At 37.1% G+C, this 22,656-nt stretch overlaps 1 pseudogene; it reads right to left on the bottom strand.

Annotated features, from left to right (window-relative positions):
- Nucleotides 1-1,905: 1,905 nt before the first annotated feature.
- On the bottom strand, nt 1,906-2,851 carry LOC114906301 (annotated as a pseudogene).
- Nucleotides 2,852-22,656: the final 19,805 nt, after the last annotated feature.

Below are 22,656 nucleotides of genomic sequence, written 5' to 3'. Positions count from 1 at the left end.
ACTCTGAGGAATATCATCCAGATATAAAACATTTTGAATGAAATTAAAAGAATATACTAAGAATCAACTACAGAGAGGCCAATATAATTTGTTAGGATATAAGCAGAAGAAAGTATGAAAAAAACTCCATTTTTCAAACTGAATGGACAACTGAGAGTATTATGTTGTTGGCCAGGGAAACAAATTGAGGAAATATAATAGTAATGTTAAAATGCAATTAAAGTAGAAAATTGCCTATTTTTTTTACTAGTAAAAACTAAGCTACTAGAATGGAAGACAGGAGCAAGTACATAACAGATAATGCATTATGGGACAAAGAAGAAAACCCATTAAGAAAAAAAAGGATATTCATAAAATGGGGATTCAAGACTCTAGTTAATTGATATGACTGATGAAAGAAAACATACATAGCAATATCAACAAAAAATATTCACAAGTCTAAAAGAAGAAAATCTTCCAAAAATGACAGAAGTCCTGAGTCTGCAAAGCAAAAGGCTTCACTGTCAAAAAAAATTTATAATGGCAAAAAAATCCAGATATTCCTCATTATATAACTTTTGAGATGGAGAAGGAATATTATATCTACCCAGTTTTAAGGTTACTTGCTGTAGCATTAAGATATTTTTGGCTACAAGTAAAGGAATATATAGTTTAAAGTGGTTTAAAAATAGGTGTTTCAATTCTTGTTGGTTTTTCATTTGTTTTTGTTTTTATTTTACTCACAAGAAATCTGAAAGAGGCTGTTTCCCAGTTGGTGCAGTGGCTTAATGATATCCACAAGGATATGGCCCCTTTGTATCCTTTCACATGACCATCCGCAGCAGTAAGAATTTTGTCTTCAGTTTTGTTCTCTCATGGTCACTTAGCTATTGCATCATCCCTCATCGTGTCCTCATACAACCACACCCAAAAGCAGGAATAGAGAGTAGATACTGTCTCCTCATTTGTCTTATTTATTTATTTATTTGACTAGAGATTTTATTTTAGAAATACAGAGGATAGTGGTGCAATAATATTTGACATTTTAAATTAAGGTTTGCTTCATTTAAGTTTAATATTAATTCCATGCTGTGTTTCAGTAAGAATACAGATTTTTTGTATCTGTGGATCCAGTCAGACATCCAGTAGTACAAATTAACTTCAAGGCACACAAACTGAACAAAAGAAGTTAAGCGATTGAATGGCTGAGGAACTTATTTCCCCAGGGGAAGAGGGAAGGAGAAGAAACAAAGAATATAACAGGCATGCAGCCTTTTCCATACCACCTTCGATGCTAACCTGCTTCAGAGGGAGAGTAAAAGCAGGCAATGAGCAGCCACAGATCGTTGGACTGTTACCAGCATCATGCTTTTCAGCAATATTTCAGCAGAGTTTGAAGCACTTTTTTACAGTAAGACCATTACAACAAACTCTCCAAAGACCTTTAACCACCTCAAGCTAACACCCAATTAGTTTTAAACATCAGTATAAAATTCAATTTAAACAACCAGAAAAAGGAAAAATGATACCACTTATGCCTCTAGAGTGTGATTAACCTCTCTCTTAGATGTTTGCATCACCTAGAAGTCTAATCGCTTTTGAATGTAATTTCCATTTCTAATGGTGATCCTGCCACATCTGGCAGGAGATGACACAGTAGTGCTGAAAAAGCCTGTATGTAGTCCTATTAGTGTCTTAAAGAACCGAAAAACTGGAACCAGTAAAATGCACAGAAATTCACTCTTGCCTTTAAGAACATTTGAAAACTGTTTTTTTTAAAAAAAAAAACAGGGCAGAACCTAAATTCTGAAACCAAATGTAGAAGTCAGATTTGGTGGTTCTCACTGACCATGAGGAATTTCCTACGTGGTGGGATGGGAAGGAATAGGGTGGCTAGGGATGGTTTTTCTTGTTGGCTTTTAGGTCTCACTGATTTTCATCTTCCACATCCTGCAAAAACTCTTTATTCTTCTCTTCACCATCACCCTGCATGTCTGAATTCAATAGTGTCAGATTATCACATAACAACTGCATGATGTGTAGAGTCCTTATAGCTTTCTTCGCTCAGCATATCCAGCTCTGCAGTTGCATCGAGAGTTGATTTTGCCAACCTGCAGGCATGCTCAGGGAAATTAAGAATTTCATAGTAGGAAAAAAGAAGCATATTCACAGATATAGAGAACAAACCAGTGGTTACCAGTGGAGGGGGTTGGGGGAGTGGGAGATACAAACTATTGAGTGTAAGATAGGCAAAGGATGTATTATACAACACGGTGAATAGAGCCAACATTTTGTAATGACTGTAAATGGAAAGTAATCTTTAAAATTTGTATAAAAATAAAATAATTTCATAGTAAAATACAGTAAAATTGAGAGCAAGAGCTAAGTAAATGGGATGCGTTGGTGGAAGTTCTGTCATTGCAATATCATTAGCAGCTTTAAAGCTACTAGGCTGTTCTTTGCAGCCTCCTTCCTGTGGCAAATTCAGCCAGATACCTGTGATAGTTCCTTTTCATTTTATAATAGAAAACCTTGGACTCGCCAGTGTTAGCTGCTGGAATGAGGTGTTTGTCTGGTATATCCAAACTGTAACAACAGATTAACCTTAGCTCAATCTAGACCATTTGCCAATATTCCTAGATGATTTTTAGTTTACTCCTTCTTAGTTTCTTCTTTCTGTTTAATGCTGCTGATTATTCTCCAGGAGGCTCTTCTAGCTTCAATCACAATCTTATATACAACAGATAGAAAATTTATTTCTTCAACTGTCAGCTCCACATCTATCCCTGCTACTTTCTTCATTAATTCCATCCTATCATTCAGCCTCCTTGGCCAGATTCCTGGTGTATACCAGATTCTCCTGATCATGCATAGTGCAACAGCTACAGTGGGGCCTGTGCAACAGATGGAAGTGGATAGGATCTCTCTCTCAGCCTCCTGCTCTGCATCCAGGCAGCCCAATTATCTCTTTTATTAGTGAGGAAACTCTTTCTTAGAACACTCCAGCAAAATTCTCCTTACATCTCTTCACTTCAACAAGGCCATATTACTACACTCTAGCTACAAGGGAGACTGGGGAAGTGATTTTCTACATTTCCATGCTCTATAATCAAAGATGGGACTCTGACAACAAGTAAGCAGTAAAAGGGGATTGGCTAATGGGTAGGTGACTCAAAGTGTCTACTATAGTCATTTACCAAGGGAAAAAAGTGATTGAGCTATTCTTAGATTTTCAACATCACCAGATGCCAAATATAGAAATAATGTCAGATGAATTTTTATAAATGATATATATACATATGTATACATATATATACATATACATGTAAAATATACATATACATACACAATATACATATATGTACATAAAACTACACAAATCATAAATGTATGTAATTTAATGAATTTTCACACAATGAATATACTTAATGAAATCTGCATCCAGATCTTAGTTGTGACCAATCTACTGAAAAGCCTCTTGAAGGGGGGCTTCCGGGAAGATGGCGGAAGAGTAAGACACGGAGATCACCTTCCTCCCCACAGATACACCAGAAATACATCTACACGTGGAACAACTCCTACAGAACACCTACTGAACGCTGGCAGAAGACCTCAGACCTCCCAAAAGGCAAGAAACTCCCCACGTACCTGGGTAGGGCAAAAGAAAAAAGAATAAACAGAGACAAAAGGATAGGGACGGGACCTGCACCAGTGGGAGGGAGCTGTGAAGGAGGAGAGGTTTCCACACACTAGGAAGGCCCTTCGCGGGCAGAGACTGCGGGTGGCGGAGGGGGAAGCTTCAGAGCCACGGAGGAGAGCACAGCAACAGGGGTGTGGAGGGCAAAGTGGAGCGATTCCCACACAGAGGATCAGGGCCGACCGGCACTCATCAGCCCAAGAGGCTTGTCTGCTCACCCGCCAGGGCGGGCGCAGCTGGGAGTTGAGGCTCGGGCTTCAGTCGGAGCGCAGGGAGAGGATTGGAGTTGGTGGCGTGAACACAGCCTGCAGGGGTTAGTGTGCCACGGCTAGCCGGGAGGGAGTCCGGGGAAACGTCTGGAGCTGCCGAAGAGGCAAGAGACTTTTTCTTCCCTCTCTGTTTCCTGGGGCGTGAGGAGAGGGGATTAAGAGTGCTGCTTAAAGGAGCTCCAGAGACGGGTGCAAGCTGCGGCTAAAAGCGCGGACCCCAGAGATGGGCATGAGACGCTAAGGCTGCTGTTGCCGCCACCAAGAAGCCTGTGTGCGAGCACAGGTCACTATCCACACCCCCTTCCGGGGAGCCTGTGCAGCCCGCCACTGCCAGGGTCCTGGGATAAAGGGACAACTCCCCCAGGAGAACGCACGGCATGCCTCAGGCTGGTGCAACGTCACAGCAGCCTCTGCCACCGCAGGCTTGCCCCGCACTCCGTGCCCCTCCCTCCCCATGTCCTGAGTGAGCCAGAGCCCCCGAATGAGCGGCTCCTTTAACCCGGTCCTGTCTGAGCGAAGAACAGACGCCCTCTGGCGACCTACACGCAGAGGCGGGGCCAAGTCCAAAGCTGAGCCCCTGGGAGCTGTGAGAACAAAGAGAAAGGGAAATCTCTCCCAGCAGCCTCAGATGCAGCGGATTAAAAGCTCCACAATCAACTGGATGTACCCTGCATCTGTGGAATACATGAATAGACAACGAATCATCCCAAATTAAGAAGGTGGACTTTGAGAGCAAGACTTGATTTTTTCCCCTTTTCCTCTTTTTGTGAGTGTGTATGTGTATGCTTCTGTGTGAGATTTTGGCTGTATAGCTTTGCTTCCACCATTTGTCCTAGGGTTCCATCCGTCCGGGTTTTTTTTGTTGTTTAATTTTTTTCTTAATAATTATTCTTTATTTTAATAACTTTATTTTCTTTTACTTTATCTTCTTTCTTTCTTTCTTTCCTTCCTTCCCTCCTTTAGACAACGAATCATCCCAAATTGAGGAGGTGGACTTTGAGAGCAAGATTTATGATTCTTTCCCCTTATCCACTTTTTGTGAGTGTGTATGTGTATGCTTCTGTGTGAGATTTTGTCTGTATAGCTTTTCTTCCACCATTTGTCCTAGGGTTCTATCCATCTGTTTTTTTTTCTTTTTTTTCTCTTAATAATTACTTTTTATTTTAATAACTTTATTATATTTTATCTTACTTTATTTTATTTTACCTTATCTTCTTTCTTTCTTTTTTTCCTTCCTTCCCTCCTTCCTCCCTCCCTCCCTCCCTCCCCCCTTTTTTTTTTCTTTCTACTTCTACTAATTTTTTCTTTCTACTTTTTCTCCCTTTTATTCTGAGCCGTGTGGATGAAAAGCTCTTGGCGTTGCAGCCAGGAGTCAGTGCTGTGCCTCTGAGGTGGGAGAGCCAACTTCAGGACAGTGGTCCACAAGAGACCTCCCAGCTCCACATAATATCAAACGGTGAAAATCTCCCAGAGATCTCCATCTTAACACCAGCACCCGGCTTCACTCAACAACCAGCAAGCTACAGTGCTGGACATCCTATGCCAAACAACTAGCAAGACAGGAACACAACCCCACCCGTTAGCAGAGAGGCTGCCTAAAACAATAATAAGTCCACAGACACCCCAAAACACACCTCCAGACGTGGACCTGCCCACCAAAAAGACAAGATCCAGCCTCATCCACCAGAACACAGGCACCAGTCCCCTCCACCAAGAAGCCTACACAACCCACTGAACCATCCTTAGCCACTGGGGACAGACACCAAAAACAGCGGGAACTACAAACCTGCTGCCTGCAAAAAGGAGACCCCAAACACAGTAAGATAAGCAAAATGAGAAGACAGAAAACCACACAGCAGATGAAGGAGCAAGATAAAAACCCACCAGACGTAACAAACGAAGAGGACATAGGCAGTCTACCTGAAAAGGAATTCAGAATAATGATAGTAAAGATGATCCAAAATCTTGGAAATAGAATAGACAAAATGCAAGAAACATTTAACAAGGACCTAGAAGAACTAAAGATGAAACAAACAATGATGAACAACACAATAAATGAAATTAAAACTACTCTAGATAGGATCAATAGCAGAATAACTGAGGCAGAAGAACGGATAAGTGACCCGGAAGATAAAATAATGGAAATAACTACTGCAGAGCAGAATAAAGAAAAAAGAATGAAAAGAACTGAGGACAGTCTCAGAGACCTCTGGGACAACATTAAACGCACCAACATTTGAATTATAGGGGTTCCAGAAGAAGAAGAGAAAAAGAAAGGGACTGAGAAAATATTTGAAGAGATTATAGTTGAAAACTTCACTAATAAGGGAAAGGAAATAGTTAAGTCCAGGAAGCACAGAAAGTCCCATACAGGATGAATCCAAGCAGAAATACGCCAAGACACATATTAATCAAACTGTCAAACATTAAATACAAAGAAAACATATTAAAAGCAGCAAGGGAAAAACAACAAATAACACACAAGGGAATCCCCATAAGGTTAACAGGTGATCTCTCAGCAGAAACTCTGCAAGCCAGAGGTGACTGGCAGGACATATTTAAAGTGATGAAGGAGAAAAACCTGCAACCAAAATTACTCTACCCAGCAAGGATCTCATTCAGATTTGATGGAGAAATTAAAACCTTTACAGACAAGCAAAAGCTGAGAGAGTTCAGCACCACCAAACCAGCTTTACAACAAATGCTAAAGGAACTTCTCTAGGCAAGAAACACAAGAGAAGGAAAAGACCTACAATAACGAAACCAAAATAATTAAGAAAATGGGAATAGGAACATACATATCAATAATTACCTTAAATGTAAATGGACTAAATGCTCCCACCAAAAGACACAGATTGGCTGAATGGATACAAAAACAAGACCCATATATTTGCTGGCTACACGAGACCCACTTCAGAACTAGAGACACATACAGACTGAAAGTAAGGGGATGGAAAAAGATATTCCATGCAAATGGAAACCAAAAGAAAGCTGGAGTAGCAATTCTCATATCAGACAAAATAGAGTTTAAAATAAAGACTATTAGAAGAGACAAAGAAGGACACTACATAATGATCAAGGGACCGATCCAAGAAGGTATAACAATTGTAAATATTTATGCACCCAACATAGGAGCAGATCAATACATAAGGCAAATACTAACAGGCATATAAGGGGAAATCGACAGTAACACATTCATAGTAGGGGACTTTAACACCCCACTTTCACCAATGGACAGATCATCCAAAATGAAAATAAATAAGGAAACACAAGCTTTAAATGATACATTAAACAAGATGGACTTAATTGATATTTATAGGACATTCCATCCAAAACCAACAGAATACACATTTTTCTCAAGTGCTCATGGGACATTCTCCAGGAAAGATCATATCGTGGGTCACAAATGAAGCCTTGGAAAATTTAAGAAAATTGAAATTGTTTCAAGTATCTTTTCCGACAACAATGCTATGAGACTAGATATCAATTACAGGAAAAGATCTGTAAAAAATACAAACACATGGAGGCTAAACCATACACTACTTAATAACGAAGTGATCACTGAAGAAATCAAAGAGGAAATTAAAAATATACGTAGAAACAAATGACAATGGAGACACGACGACCCAAAACCTTTAGGATTCATCAAAAGCAGTTCTAAGAGGGAAGTTTATAGCAATACAATCTATCTTAACAAACAGGAAACATCTCGAATAAACAACCTAACCTTGCATCTAAAGCAATTAGAGAAAGAAGAACAAAAAAACCCCAAAGTTAGCAGAAGGAAAAAAATCATAAAAATCAGATCAGAAATAAATGAAAAAGAAATGAAGGAAACGATAGCAAAGATCAATAAAACTAAAACCTGCTTCTTTGAGAAGATAAAGAAAATTGATAAACCATTAGCCAGACTCATCAAGAAAAAAAGGAAGAAGACTCAAATCAATAGAATTAGAAATGAAAAAGGAGAAGTAACAACTGACACTGCAGAAATACAAAAGGTCATGAGAGATTACTACAAGCAACACTATGCCAATAAAATGGACAACCTGGAAGAAATGGACAAATTCTTAGAAATGCACAACCAGCTAAGACTGAATCAGGAAGAAATAGAAAATATGAACAGAACAATCAGAAGCACTGAAATTGAGACGGTGATTAAAAACCTTCCAACAAACAAAAGCCCAGGACCAGATGGCTTCACAGGTGAATTCTATCAAACATTTAGAGAAGAGCTAACACCTATCCTTCTCAAACTCTTCCAAAATATAGCAGAGGGAGGAACACTCCCAAACTCATTCTACGAGGCCACCATCACCCTGATACCAAAACCAGACAAGGAGTCACAAAGAAAGAAAACTACAGGCCAATATCACTGATGAACATAGATGCAAAAATCCTCAACAAAATACTAGCAACAGAATCCAACAGCACATTAAATGGATCATACACCATGGTCAAGCGGGGTTTATTCCAGGAATGCAAGGATTCTTCAATATATGCAAATCAATCAACGTGATACACCGTATTAACAAATCGAAGGAGAAAAACCTTCCTGTACACAGAAAACTATAAGACACTGATGAAAGAAATTAAAGATGATACCAACAGATGGAGAGATATACCATGTTCTCGGATTGGAAGAATCAATATTGTGAAAATGACTATACTACCCAAAGCAATCTACCAATTCAATGCAATCCCTATCAAATTACCAATGGCATTTTTTACAGAATTAGAACAAATCATCTTAAAATTTGTATGGAGACACAAAAGACCCCGAATAGCCAAAGCAGTCCTGAGGGAAAAAATCAGAGCTGGAGGAAGCAGACTCCCTGACTCCAGACTATAATACAAAGCTACAGTAATCAAGACAATGTGGTACTGGCACAAAAACAGAAACATAGATCAATGGAACAAGATAGAAAGCCCAGAGATAAACCCACACACCTATGGTCAACTAATCTATGACAAAGGAGGCAAGGATATACAATGGAGAAAAGACAGTCTCTTCAATAAGTGGTGCTGGGAAAACTGGAGAGCTATATGTAAAAGAATGAAATTAGGACACTCCTTAACACCATACACAAATAAACTCAAAATGGATTCGAGACCTAAATGTAAGACCAGACACTATAAAACTCTTAGAGGAAAACATAGGAAGAACACTCTTTGACATAAATCACAGGAAGATATTTTTTGATCTACCTCCTAAAGTAATGGAAATAAAAACAAAAATAAACAAATGGGACCTAAGGAAACTTCAAAGCTTTTGCACAGCAAAGGAAACCATAAACAAGACCAAAAGACAACCCTCAGAATGGGAGAAAATATTTGCAAATGAATCAACAGAGAAAGGATTAATCTCCAAAATATATAAACAGCTCCTGCAGCTCAATATTAAAGATACAAACAACCCAATCCAAAAATGGGAAGAAGACCTAAATACACATTTCTCCAAAGAAGACATACAGATGGCCAAGAAGCACATGAAAATCTGCTCAACATCACTAATTATTAGAGAAATGCAAGTCAAAACTACAATGAGGTATCACCTCACACCAGTTAGAGTGGGCATCATCAGAAAATCTACAAACAACAAATGCTGGAGCGGGTGCACTGTTGGTGGGAATGTAAATTGATACAGCCACTATGGAGAACAGTATAGAGGTTCCTTAAAAAACTAAAAATAGAATTACCATATGATCCAGCAATCCCACTACTGGGCATATACCCAGAGAAAACCATAATCCAAAAAGACATATGCATCCCAATGTTCATTGCAGCACCATTTACAATAGCCAGGTCATGGAAGCAACCTAAATGCTCATCAACACACAAATGGATAAAGATGTAGTGGTACATATATACAATGGAATATTACTCAGCCATATAAAGGAACAAAATTGAGTCATTTGTTGAGATGTGGACGGATCTAGAGACTGTCATACAGAGTGAAGTAAGTCAGAAAGAGAAAAACAAATATCGTATATTAACGCATGTATGTGGAACCTAGAAAAATGGTACAGATGAACCAGTTTGCAGGGCAGAAGTTGAGACACAGATGAAGAGAACAGACGTGTGGACACCAAGGGGGGAAAACCGCGGTGGGGTGGGGATGGTGGTGTGCTGAATTGGGCGATTGGGATTGACATGTATACACTGATGTGTATAAAATTGATGACTAATAAGAACCTGCTGTATAAACAAACAAACAAAACAACTAATACTAAACTTTCTTTGGGTTATTTGTATGGAAATATGTTAATATAAATGTTTCAGACATTACATGAAATTTCTAAAAATCTTATATGTTCTGGTATAATGTTATAAGTCATAACTCTAGTTATTACTTTAAAATGTATATCTCAGAAATAACTAAATTTCCTTGTCCATTGCATTATTATGAACTTTCATCAATCTTTAACCGGGGTCATTTTTAAGTCTTTTGTCATTTACAGACAGTTCTGGGTGTACTCTGTTGCCTTTGCAAAGATGTTCCTATAAAAGGGTTTCATCTTCAAGGAATTCATGGAAAAGACTCTGACAAGTACAGGTTTCTGGTAACTGACTATACTGCTGAACTGAATGAATACGCATTTTCAGAACTCTAATGGAAAACTGATGAACTCATAAAAGTGCCAACAAAAGATCAAGATGAAAAAAAAATTAATTACACGGGACTGAGTGAACTGATGAGGATGATTACAATTTTTGTGACTTTCTGTTTGAATAATAATAAAAAAAATCCCACAAGGACTCAGAGGCAAAAAATATACAAATCAATTTTCACTGCAAAGTAAAGGAGCTGTTACAGTGGAGGATTACTGGACTGAATGTCAATATTATGACATAATATGAGTGTGTTTCGTGTTTGGTAATTGCAATCATTGTTGCTTTTGTTGTGATCATCCATTTAAAAAAAAGTCTAAAAATAATAAATGCTCGAGAAGGTATGGAGGAAAAGGACCCCTCCTACACTTTTGGTGGGAATGTAAATTATTACAGCCAATATTGAGAACAGTATGGAGGTTCCTTAAAAAACTAAAAATAGAGTTACCATATGATCCAGCAATCCCACTCTTGGGCATATATCTGGAGAAAACCATAATTCGAAAAGATACATACACCCCAATGTGCTTTGCAGTACTATTTACAATAGCCAAGACATGGAAGCAACCTAAAATATCCATCAACAGATGAATGGATAAAGAAGATGTGGTATATGTATACAATGAAATATTACTCAGCCATTAAAAAAAGAATGAAATAATGCCATTTGCAGCAACATGGATGGCCTAGAAATTATCATACTAAGTGAAGTAAGCCAGACAGAGAAATACAAGTATCATATGATATTGCTTACATGTGGAATCTAAAAATAAAAAAAAGATGCTAATGAACTTATTTACAAAACAGAAATAGACCCACAGACGTAGAAAACAAACTTATGGTTACCAAAGGGGAAAGGGGGGAGGGATAAATTAGGAATTTGGGATCAACATATACACACTACTGTATATAAAATAGATAACCAACAAGGACATACTTTATAGCACAGGGAACTATGTCCAATATTTTATAATAACCTATAAGGGAATAGAATCTGAAAAAGAATATATATATATGCATATGTCCATATATATAATTGAATCACTGTGCTGTACACCTGAAACTAACACAACACTGTAAATCAATTATACTTCAATTTAAAAAAAAAGAAATACTATATGATCCAGCAATTGCACTTCTGGGTATATACTCCAAAAAATTGAAAACAGGCACTCAAACATATTGTACGCTCATGTTTATAGCAGCATTATTTGTAACAGCCAAAAGGTGGAAGCACCCCAAGTACCCATTGGTGAATGAATGAATAAATAAAAGGTGGTATATACATAAAATGGAATAACATTGGCTTTGTAAAGGACCAAAATTCTGACACATGCTATGATATGACTGAACCTTGAAGACATTATGCTAAGTAAAATAAGCCAGACACAAAAGGACAAATATGACTCTAGTAATAAAGGTAACTAGAGTAGTCTAATTTATAGAGAAAGAAAATAGAATAGAGGGTATCAGGTACTGAGAGGAGGAAGAAATGATGAATTATTGCTTTATAGGTACAGAGTTTCAGTTTGGGATGATGAAAATGTTCTAGATATGGGTAGTGGTGAGGGTTGCCAACAATGTGAATGTACCTACTGCACTGAACTATATACTTAAACTTAGCTATGTATGGTTTACCACAATGATTAATAGTGAGAAAGATTCTCTCCTTGGCTAAACTCTAGTCAGGCTCCTCTGAGCCTTCTTATTAACTTGGCCTCAACCTAGTGTACACAAACTGCACAAATGATGTTTTTCACAGCTTCCACCCATTAAAAGAGTTCAAAAAACACTACCATAGTTGCTAACAGCTCAAGGCTGCATCTCTAGGATGATGACTCCAGCCCCCTTAAGTTCCTGCTTGGGAAAGCTCAAGGCTGCCAAAAGAATTTATTGTTTGTTCCAGCCAACCCCTGAAGATAGGGCTCCTATCTCCTGATCTATGTGAGAGTGTAGGAGCCTAACTTTGATAAGTGCCAATTAACAAACCAAGATGACATAATTACATTAACCAATCCACTTTCCCACTTTCTGTAAATTTCCACTTCCTTGACTCTACTCAAGCTCCCACTATACTTCCTCCCCATTCCCTCATTATCCCTTTAAAATGCCCAGTCACTTTTGCATAAATCAAAGTTGAATTCAGTTCATGTTGAAGTTTTTTTCCCTACTGTAATAGTGTCACTGAATAAAACCTGTTCTTACCTCTTTAACTAGTGTCTGGCTTTATTTATCTTTGACAGTGATTAAGAGCATGGAGTGTGGGGCTTCCCTGGTGGCGCAGTGGTTGAGATTCCGCCTGCCGATGCAGGGGACTCAGGTTCGTGCCCCGGTCCGGGAAGATCCCACATGCCGCGGAGCGGCTGGGCCCGTGAGCCATGGCCGCTGAGCCTGCGCGTCCGGAGCCTGTGCTCCGCAACAGGAGAGGCCACAACAGTGAGAGGTCCGCATACCACTAAAAAAAAAAAAGAGCATGGAGTGTAGCCAGACTACCCTGTCTCAAATATGAGCAGAGCCAGTGGTTGTAGAAACTTGGTCAAGTCATATACCTCCTTTGTATTTCATTTTACTCATGGGAAAATAGGAATAAAAATAGTAAGCTTATAGACAGGATTACATGAGACAATCCAGGTAATTAACTTAAAACAGTTCCTGGCACATAGTGAAGGCTACATGATGGTTTTACTTATCACAGCACTGTTGCTCAGCAGCTTGTTTAGAAACTGGTAGGCAATTTACAAAGGAGGAATATTTGGAAAAATATTTGCAATATTTATGTAAAACAGTGGGTTATATAAAAAGTTCTTATGTAAAACAGTGGGTTATATAAAAAATACAGAAAATGAATATTCTGATAGAAATACTTGCAAAAAGCAGGAACAGACAATTCATAACAAAAACAAAAAATTGTCAATAAATATATAAAAATATCTTTGACCAAACAATTAGGGAAATGCAGAAGACAAATAAAAATATATATATAATAAAACAAACAGAAAACCAGCAAGGAGATATCATTTGTCCTTTATGAGCCTTGCAAAGATGAAAGAATAAAACAAAAAATTGAAATATCCAGCATTGGTGAGAGCATATTGAAATGAATACTCATTCTTGAGTATGCTGTTTTATTTGTGAGTAAAATTCATTGACTAGAAAAAATGTCCACAACACAATGATGCATGAATAAAGCAGATTGTGAAACAGCATGTAAAATGTGGTAGTTATATCTGGTTGGCAGTATTTCACTAGTTTAAAAAAATGTTTTAGTTTCTTGTATTATTTGAAATTTTATAAGCATTTTTTTAACTGAAAAAAAATGAAAACAAGAAAATTGTCTTAATCTTAAGTAGTAGATGAAGAGCAAGTATAGAGTTTTCAGGACAAAATCAGTGAGATTAAAGTGGTGCCTGCAAAAAGCTCAATTCCCCAGCATTATGTAGTAGGAACACTGACAAATAACATCCTACTGGAGTTCAGTTAGAAATGTACCTGTGTCTTTAGCAGAATTTGGAGAAACATGATAGTGGTCAAAAACATGAGTTGGTTATTGACTAGGGCTAGGGATTAAAATAAAAGGGCATAAAGAGAAGACTTCCTTCTTTAGAAACACCACTGTTGGTGAGCAATGACATTACTGGTTAGAGATTAACTAAAGGCAAATATAGACTTTGAGTGATTTTAGAAGAAGGATGGGAAGTGAATGAAGAAAACAATGCATTAATATATTTAATCCTTAAAACAATCCTATGAAGTAAGGACAATGATTTTTTTCCTACTTTCCACATGAAAATTAAAGTGCAGAGAGGAGAGGTACTCACCCAAGGTCATAGAATTACTTAATAAAACACTATTCTGAAGTGTTTAGGCTGTATATATACCAGTGCTTCTCAATTTTAATTTGGAGCATGTGAAAGAATGGGAATATTGGCAGAAGTCATAAACAGGTGGCCCAGAGGCAGAGCCAGCTTGCAGATTGTTTTGTTTGGCCAGCACCATATTTTATGTTTGCTAGTTTATTTCCTTTTGTTTTAAAAATATGGTAGATTTTAAATTCGCAAAAGTACACATAATATTTAGATCACCAGTTGTTTTTATTTTGATTTTTTTATGAAAAAAATATGAAGATCTGGAAATATTCTTGACTGCACCATAGCCATCTGTCAGGTCTGAGTTGAGGCAGTCCTCTAGAAGAGGCATGCACCCTCCACTCAGTCTGCCTCACTCTTTATATCACAGGTTTGGCCATATTGGAATTGATGGCGTCTGCTATAGAACATACAAAGACCTTTAAAAAGCACCCTTAATTGTCTGTAAAGGTTAAAAGATGGTTATTTATTCTTTTGTAACCCAGATATTACTAGTGCCAGGTGAGCATAGAAAAAATTCCAACTAACCCTAGAATACATCTTTTCATTTTCTATATCCTGACAAAATCTTCCTATTAGCAGTATTAAGAAATTGCTATTTTGCTTATAATTTGTTAGGGGGGCAGAGGTTAGAGTTACATCACACCTCAAAAGCAAAATTATAAGAAAGTATCAATGAGGTATCTCTGTCGTTCCTCCAAAGTTCCCCTTCAACACCGGCACCCTTATCCTTCAGACCCGTAGTTCAGCTCATCTTCCCGCCTGGCTTTGGCCTCTGAAATCAAGCACAACTAACTCCCAACAGTTCTCCCTTTTCCTTCTTTTTTTTTTTTAATTAAAATATGGTTAACGTACATGGCCTTTATTATGTTGAGGTGTGTTCCCTCTATGCTCACTTTCTGGAGAGTTTTTATCATGGATGTGGAATTTTATCAAAAGTTTTTTCTGCATCTATTGAGATGATCATATGGTTTTTATTGTTCAGTTTGTTAATGTGGTGTTAACACACTGATTGATTTGTGGATATTGAAAACTTCTTGCATTCCTGGATAAATCTCACTTTATCATGGTGTATGATCCTTTTAATGTATTGTTGCATTCGGTTTGCTAGTACTGTGTTGAGGATTTTTGCATTCAAGTTCATCAGTGATATTGGCCTATAATTTTCTTTCTTTGTGAGATCTTTGTCTGGTTTTGGTATCAGGATGATGCTGATGCTCATAGAATGAGTTCGGAAGTATCCCTTCCTCTGCAATTTTTGGAATAGATTGAGAAGGATAGGTTTTAACTCTTCTCTAAATGTTTGGTAGTATTCACCTGTGAAGCCACATGGTCCTTGATGTTTGTTAGTTGGGAGTTTAATTACCAATTCAACTTTATTGCTGGTAATTGGTCTCTTCATATTTTCTATTTCTTCCTGGTTCAGTGTTGGGAGATTGTACCTTTGTAAGAATTTGTCCACTCTTCCAGTTTATCCATTTTATTGGTGTATAGTTGCCCAGCAATTCTACCCTAGGTATATATCAAAAAAAAACCCAAAAACACTAATTTGAAAAGATATATGTACCCCAATGTTCATAGTAGAATTATTTACAATTGCCAAGATATGGAAGCAACCTAAGTGTACATCAACAGATGAATGGACACAGAAGATGTGGTATATACAATGGAATACTACTCAGCCATAAGAAAGAACAAAATTTTGCCACTTTCAGCAACACAGATGAACTTGGAGGGCATTATGCAAAGGGCATTATTCTCTGTCAAAGTCAGACAGAGAAAGACAAATACTGTATGATATCACTTATATGTGCAATCTAAAATAAAACAAACTAGTGAATATGACAAAAATGAAGCAGACTCACAGATATAGAGAACAAACTAGTGGTTACCAGTGGGGAGGTGGGGTTGGAGCATTATAGGGGTGGAGACGTGGGAGATACAAACGACTGAGTGTAAGATAGGCTCAAGGATATATTGTGCAACATGGAGACTATAGCCAAAATTTTATAATAACCATAAGTGGAAAGTAACCTTTAAAAATTGTATAAAAAGTAAAAGAAAAAAGAAAAACAAACAAAAAAGGAATATAGTTGACCTAGAATAATATATTAGTTTCAGGTGTACTACATAGTGATTTGACATTTGACTACATTATGAAGTGATTACCAATATAAGTCTAGAAACCATCTGTCCCCAGTTGCTGCAATATTATTGGCCGTATGCTTTATGCTATACATTACACCCAATGGCAATATTATTGGCCATATGCTTTATGCTATACATTACACCCCCATGGATTATTTACTTTGTAACTAGAGATTTGTACCTCTTAATCCCTTTCACCTTTTTCCCCACCCCAGTTCCCTTCCCTCTGGCAACCGCTCATTTGTTCTCTATCTACGAGTTTGTTTTCATTTTGTTTTGTTTTTTAGATTCCACATATATGTGAGATCATATGGTATTTGTATTTCTCTGACATATTTCACTTAGCATAACATCCTCCAGATCCATCCATGTTGTTGCAAATGGCATGATTTCATTTTTTAATGGCTAAGTAATATTCTACATATACACATATGTACATACATGCCACATCTTCATCCATTCATTTATCAATGGACACTTAGGTTGCTTCCATATCTTTCCAATTATAAGTAATGATGCAATGAACACTGGTGTGCATATCTTTTCAAATTAGTGTTTTTGTTTTCTTTGGGTAAATACCCAGAAGTGGAACTGCTGGATCATATGGTAATTCTATTTTTAATTTTTTGAGGAACCTCCATACTGTTTTCCTTTGTGGCTGCACTGATTTACAATCCCACTAACAGTGTGTGAGGGTCCCATTTTCTCCACATTCTCATCAACACTTGTTTTTTTCTTGTTTTTTTGATACCAGCCATTCTGATGGCTGTGAGGTGGTATCTCAATGTGGTTTTAATTTGCATTTCCCTGATGATTAGAGATTTTGACCATCTCTTCATGTGTCTGTTGGCCATCTGTATGTCTTCTTTGAAAACATGTCTATTCAGGTCCCATGCCCATTTTTTAATCTGGTCGTTTGTTGATGTTGAATTGTCTGAAGTTTTGCATATTTTGGACATTAACCCCTTATCAGATTTATTGTTCGAAAACACCTTCTCCCATTCAGTAGGCTGCCTTTTCATTTTGTTGGTAGTTTCCTTCATGGTGCAAAAACTGTTTAATTTGTTGTAGACCTACTTGTTTATTTCTGCTTTTGTCCCTTGTGCTTTGGGTGTCATATCCATAAAATCATTGCCAAGACCAATGTCAAGGAGTTTTTTCCCCTATATTTTATTCTAGGCATTTTATGGTTTTAGGTCTTGCATTTAAGTCTTTAATCCATTTTAAATTTATTTTTGTATATAGTGTGAGAAAGAAGTCTAGTTTGATTCTTTTGCATGTAGCTGTCCAGTTTTCCCAACAAATTTTCCCTTTTCTTAGGCAGAGCAATTGAGCTCTTTCTTATTCTTTTAGCTTCACAATTATAGCATAACTCTGTTAACAAAGGGCTGACCTTAGGATCAACTCTCCTTAGAAGTTGCAGGGGATCATAAATAAAAAATTATTTATAGCAAGTAACATATTTTCCCTTTTACATTTGTATTTAAAATTCTCCAAACTCATGGCTATTCTATACCATTGAGGCAGCAGTAAACTGGGAATAAAGAACCACATTTTAACTCTGACTCTGCCACTTGCTAACTGAATTACTTAGAGTAAGTTTCATACATATTAGGTTCTCAGATTTTTCATTTGTAAAATGAGAATACAATAATTACACTTCCTATCCAACAGGGTTATTATTACTATCAAACATAGTTTATAACTTGAAAACACATAGACAGTAAGAATTGTCATTTTTTAAAGTGCCTTTTTAAATGTTCTGGAAATTAGATTTTAAATGTTCAAGAATACCTTTTCTTGAACACCTAGTGTATGCCAAGCATTGTGCTGGATATTGTGTAAAAACTTTCTACTTTAATCATCTCTGCAACTCTTCGAAATAGTAGTGATACATATTTTTCACCAAAAGAAACTAAAACTCAGAGAAGTTAAATAGCTTGCCAAAGGCCATCTGTCTGAGTCAAAAGCCCAGGTTCTTTCGATGACACCACATTGTCATCCATCCATTAACTTGGAACACTCTAGATGTATCTAGAGAAGGCTACGAAATTATTTGACCTTGCAAAACATTTTTGGATTCTCATGTACACAGCCTCAGGATTAAAAACATTAAGTAACCTGAAAATATTTTATGTCAAATACTTAGTACTATTTGAGTACATTATTTAGTAGAATCATGGTATTTATATAGCAATCAATTCTACTTATAAATAGTCCTTTTCTATTCAGTCTTACACCTATCAGTTAGTCCTGTCTTCTTGCAAACAAGGAAGCAACCACAGGAAATTAGGCTCCAGGGAGGTGGGAACAAACTATCACTTACATTGGATTATTTTTATGCTGGAACAATACATTTTGAACAAAAAAATGATGGAGGTAGTGGATTTTGTGAACGTAGAAACTGAGCATTTGTAGCCTCCTAATGACTACTGACACACTAATCCTATCTTGATTTTTTGTTTAGTTTTCATTTTCAAATGATTCTGAGCTAACATGGCAACACAGTCTCAAGTATGCTCACTTCTGCTCTCCTCTTCTTTGAAGAGGTTCTTTGCAATGCTCTTTGAGGGACAGCATTAGAATAGGACAGAATGATTTAGCAAAAAGAACTGAAAAGAGTCCCTCTTGGATTTTTTCCAGTGTTAGAGAAGAGAGATTTGCAAGAAAAAATTAACATTCATTTCTACTCACTAGGTGAGAACTGGGTTTAAATTTGATTGGTAATGTTGTGATATCAGAATAAAATTGTTTGTATGCTAATAAGATATATTTCCTATTTCATTCTTCTAATAATACTTCTAGGGCCCTCAATTCTATTTTGACTGAAAGTAATAACAAAGAATCAAATAATGATTTGATTTGCTCACTCCCCTACCCACAGCCATCTATTTTCTAAGACGTTCATCATTTGGATATAAACTAAATCTCTTGAATGTTAAGAAGACTGGAGAGGATAACATCTTTCATCAGCCTGCTGGTGCTGTGAATTTGTTTGTGAAAAGTTGCCCCTTATTCAAGTTGAATCTGGGGAAACTTCCAAACATTGGCTAATTCAATGGCTGGATAGTCCTGAGGGGCCTATGAATTTGGCAACCATAAAGATGTAGAAGCAGGCCCAGATGGTTTCTTCTAGCCTGTGAATTGTCAGCCATCTCTCCTCTACCTTCCTCAGGCTTGAGGTTGGTAAATAGTCAAAGAAAGAAACAAGCATGATCAGCAGCAGTGACTTCAACTTGTTGAAAATAAGAAATCTAGTATTTCACTTGGGGACCACAGGGCATATGGAAAAGTTAGAACACTTTAGAGGAAAAAAAATATCTAATATGCTGAAGATAAAAAGAGAAAAGCTGAATTGTGACTTCTAAATAAGGAAGTTAAAAGGACTATGGATGTTTTATTTTCTTTAAAGATAGTGGTAGTTAAAAAAGAGGTATTGTCACAGGGATAATGGTCTTCTATAGCTATGTAAATGTCAAAGGGAAATCAGGATACCTATATTTCCTGAAAAAAAATTGAATTGATCTTTTGTGAAAGTTCAGTGACAAAGATCACTATTATGCCAGATGATAGATGTACACCAAGCCATTTTGTCTGATGTATAGAGGTGTGGTTGAATAACAACTATACTGTAGTCTATTAATAACTACCTTTTCCTAACACAGAGGAACAATGAATTATTACCTGCTGTGACAATCAATTAACTGTAGGAAAGAAAAACAATATATTCAGTCATTTTGTTTTACTTTTCTTTTAGGGCTTCTTACACAAATACAAGGCATGACTATGAAACAGCAAGATTAGTGTTTATAAAAACAAACAAGCATTGTTAGATTTCAGCGAATTTTGTCCTCTTCAAAGTAATCATCTTGACTGTACACATGATAACAATTGGTTCCAAATTGTCCAGGACAAACAATCTAGATGTCCTGTAATTTTATTATTCTCAATAAAGGTAATTCATGAATGATAGAATGCAATATTAATCTGAATAATTTTGCATGACTTTTCACAGATATTTATAAATCAGGAAAAGTCCTTGATCAAATCATGTATTGTGATTTGGCATTCAGTAAATATGGTTACAGAAGCTATGTAGTTATTCTAGCAATGTGTAGAACACTTTCGGGCAACTGTCACCAGTATCAGCTTATGAGTCACACAAGGAAATTACTGTTATTACTTTATCTCACTGTGAGATATGTTCCTACAGCTGAGCATAAAAGCATCTCAGCATCCCATTTTCTTTGCGCAGGCTTCCTAAGATGACTTCTGAGTAGAGTGCTTCCATATTAAACTGACATACTAAAATGTTGAAAAGAACATGACTGCCATTCTCAGAGGCTTCATTACTAAAATGCTGAAAATCTTGAATTCTAAGGACAGTACTATGATGTATGGTATATTACATTAAATGCAATGGAAGCTTTTATCCTAGGGATTTAAAATGCCCTCATCATTTCCATGTATGACTTCCTTATAGATCAGTCCATTAATCTACAGGTATTAATGGGTGATGTATTTGTGCCTAGTGCTGTGGTAGCTGCAGCCAACTAGTTTGCAGAAGGGCATTGCCAGTTACAATTTTAATAATGAGAAATAGATGAACTAAGAAATTAAATCATTAGCCTGAGTTCACATAATGACACACTGGTAATCTCAGCAGAGAAAGCCACTTTCTTAATCTTGGCTCAGTGATCTTTCATGAATAGCTCTCTTTTTCTCTCTTTCTTTCACTCTGCGCATACACACACACACACACACACACACACACACACACACACCCTACTCTGTAGCCTTATTTTCTAAAGTATTTAAAACCATGGCTGTTGATGTTTTTCTCTGACCGTGTATATACTTAAGGATGTTCAGAGTGGGATATGGGGATGTGAGATGTGGGGAGGGAGGGTGACATCATAGCATGATTTATACTAGGTCTGTTAAAGAAAGTTTTAAAAGACTGCAAATCCATAAATAATCCTATTGGGTTCATCCACTTGAAAGCATACGGAGAAGAGGTCTCTCATAACTGGGTTGGGACAGGAAGGTAGAGAGTTATCCACAGAGAGAAGCTACTGACTGATCATGAGAGAAAATGGAAAAGGCCAGACTCTTAAAAATGAAAGTTTGTAGTTTGTTTCCTGTGGCTAACAGGCACTCTGACGTATCTCACACTTTGAATCCCTGGCTGAATGAGGTATGGGTTATGGATCACTGAGGAAAGGTAGGGAGAAGGGTTGTGGTAAGAGCTTCAGTCCCATAGTTTCAGCCTAATGAAAACATTCAAATAAGCCTGAGGACAGAGGTGGTAGAATTACAGAATTTTCTGATATGATGCCACAGGCAATTTTTCATACCATTTCCAATCTACAGCTTCCTTATTGTTGTGATCTTTGGGTCCCAGAGAAGATGCTTGTTTGGGGGAAATGACTGTAATGAACTATTATCAGCTGAATTTATTGCTTCTATGTAAAGGCACCATGTTGCGTATTTTAAATGCATTCTATCAATTTATGCCCACAATGGTTTTCAGACATAGGTGCTATTATTATCCCCGTTCTATAGATAAGGAAATTCAAGCTCAGAGAATTTAAGCAACATGTCCTTGATCACACTACAAAATACTGATGGAACTAAAGCTACCAACTAGGTTGGTCTGACTGCATTTGGTCCTCATAATGGCCCTGCAAGAAAAGTGAATGGAGTCTCCTGCTAGATTCTTCATTCATTCTTTCATTGAACAATTATTTGACTTATATTCTGGACCACTCACTGTGTATGCACTGAGAATACAGTCATAAACAAAACAAACCTGGTCCCTGTTCTCATGGAGCTCACCATTTTGGGGAAAATATAATTATAAACAAAATCTCCTCCCAATTCAGAAAACCTCCTCACAAAGGTAGCAGACAAAGAAACAACTGTATTATTGAACAAGCAATAAGTCAGAATTCAATGCACATCACAGGCAATCCGCTAAAGAGATTGCAACAGAAAGAAACATTACTTGTTTATACAGCTAAATGGATACAACACATTAAATTCATGTTCTCAATATAAAATTGCTAATTTTCTGCTGTCTTTA

The sequence above is a fragment of the Monodon monoceros genome, unplaced genomic scaffold, assembly GCF_005190385.1.
Source record: "Monodon monoceros isolate NGI ecotype Baffin Bay Population unplaced genomic scaffold, NGI_Narwhal_1 Super_Scaffold_22, whole genome shotgun sequence".
NCBI classification, from domain to species: domain Eukaryota; kingdom Metazoa; phylum Chordata; class Mammalia; order Artiodactyla; family Monodontidae; genus Monodon; species Monodon monoceros.
Note: the sequence above shows the minus strand (reverse complement) of the source record. Positions and strands in the feature narration are given on the sequence as shown.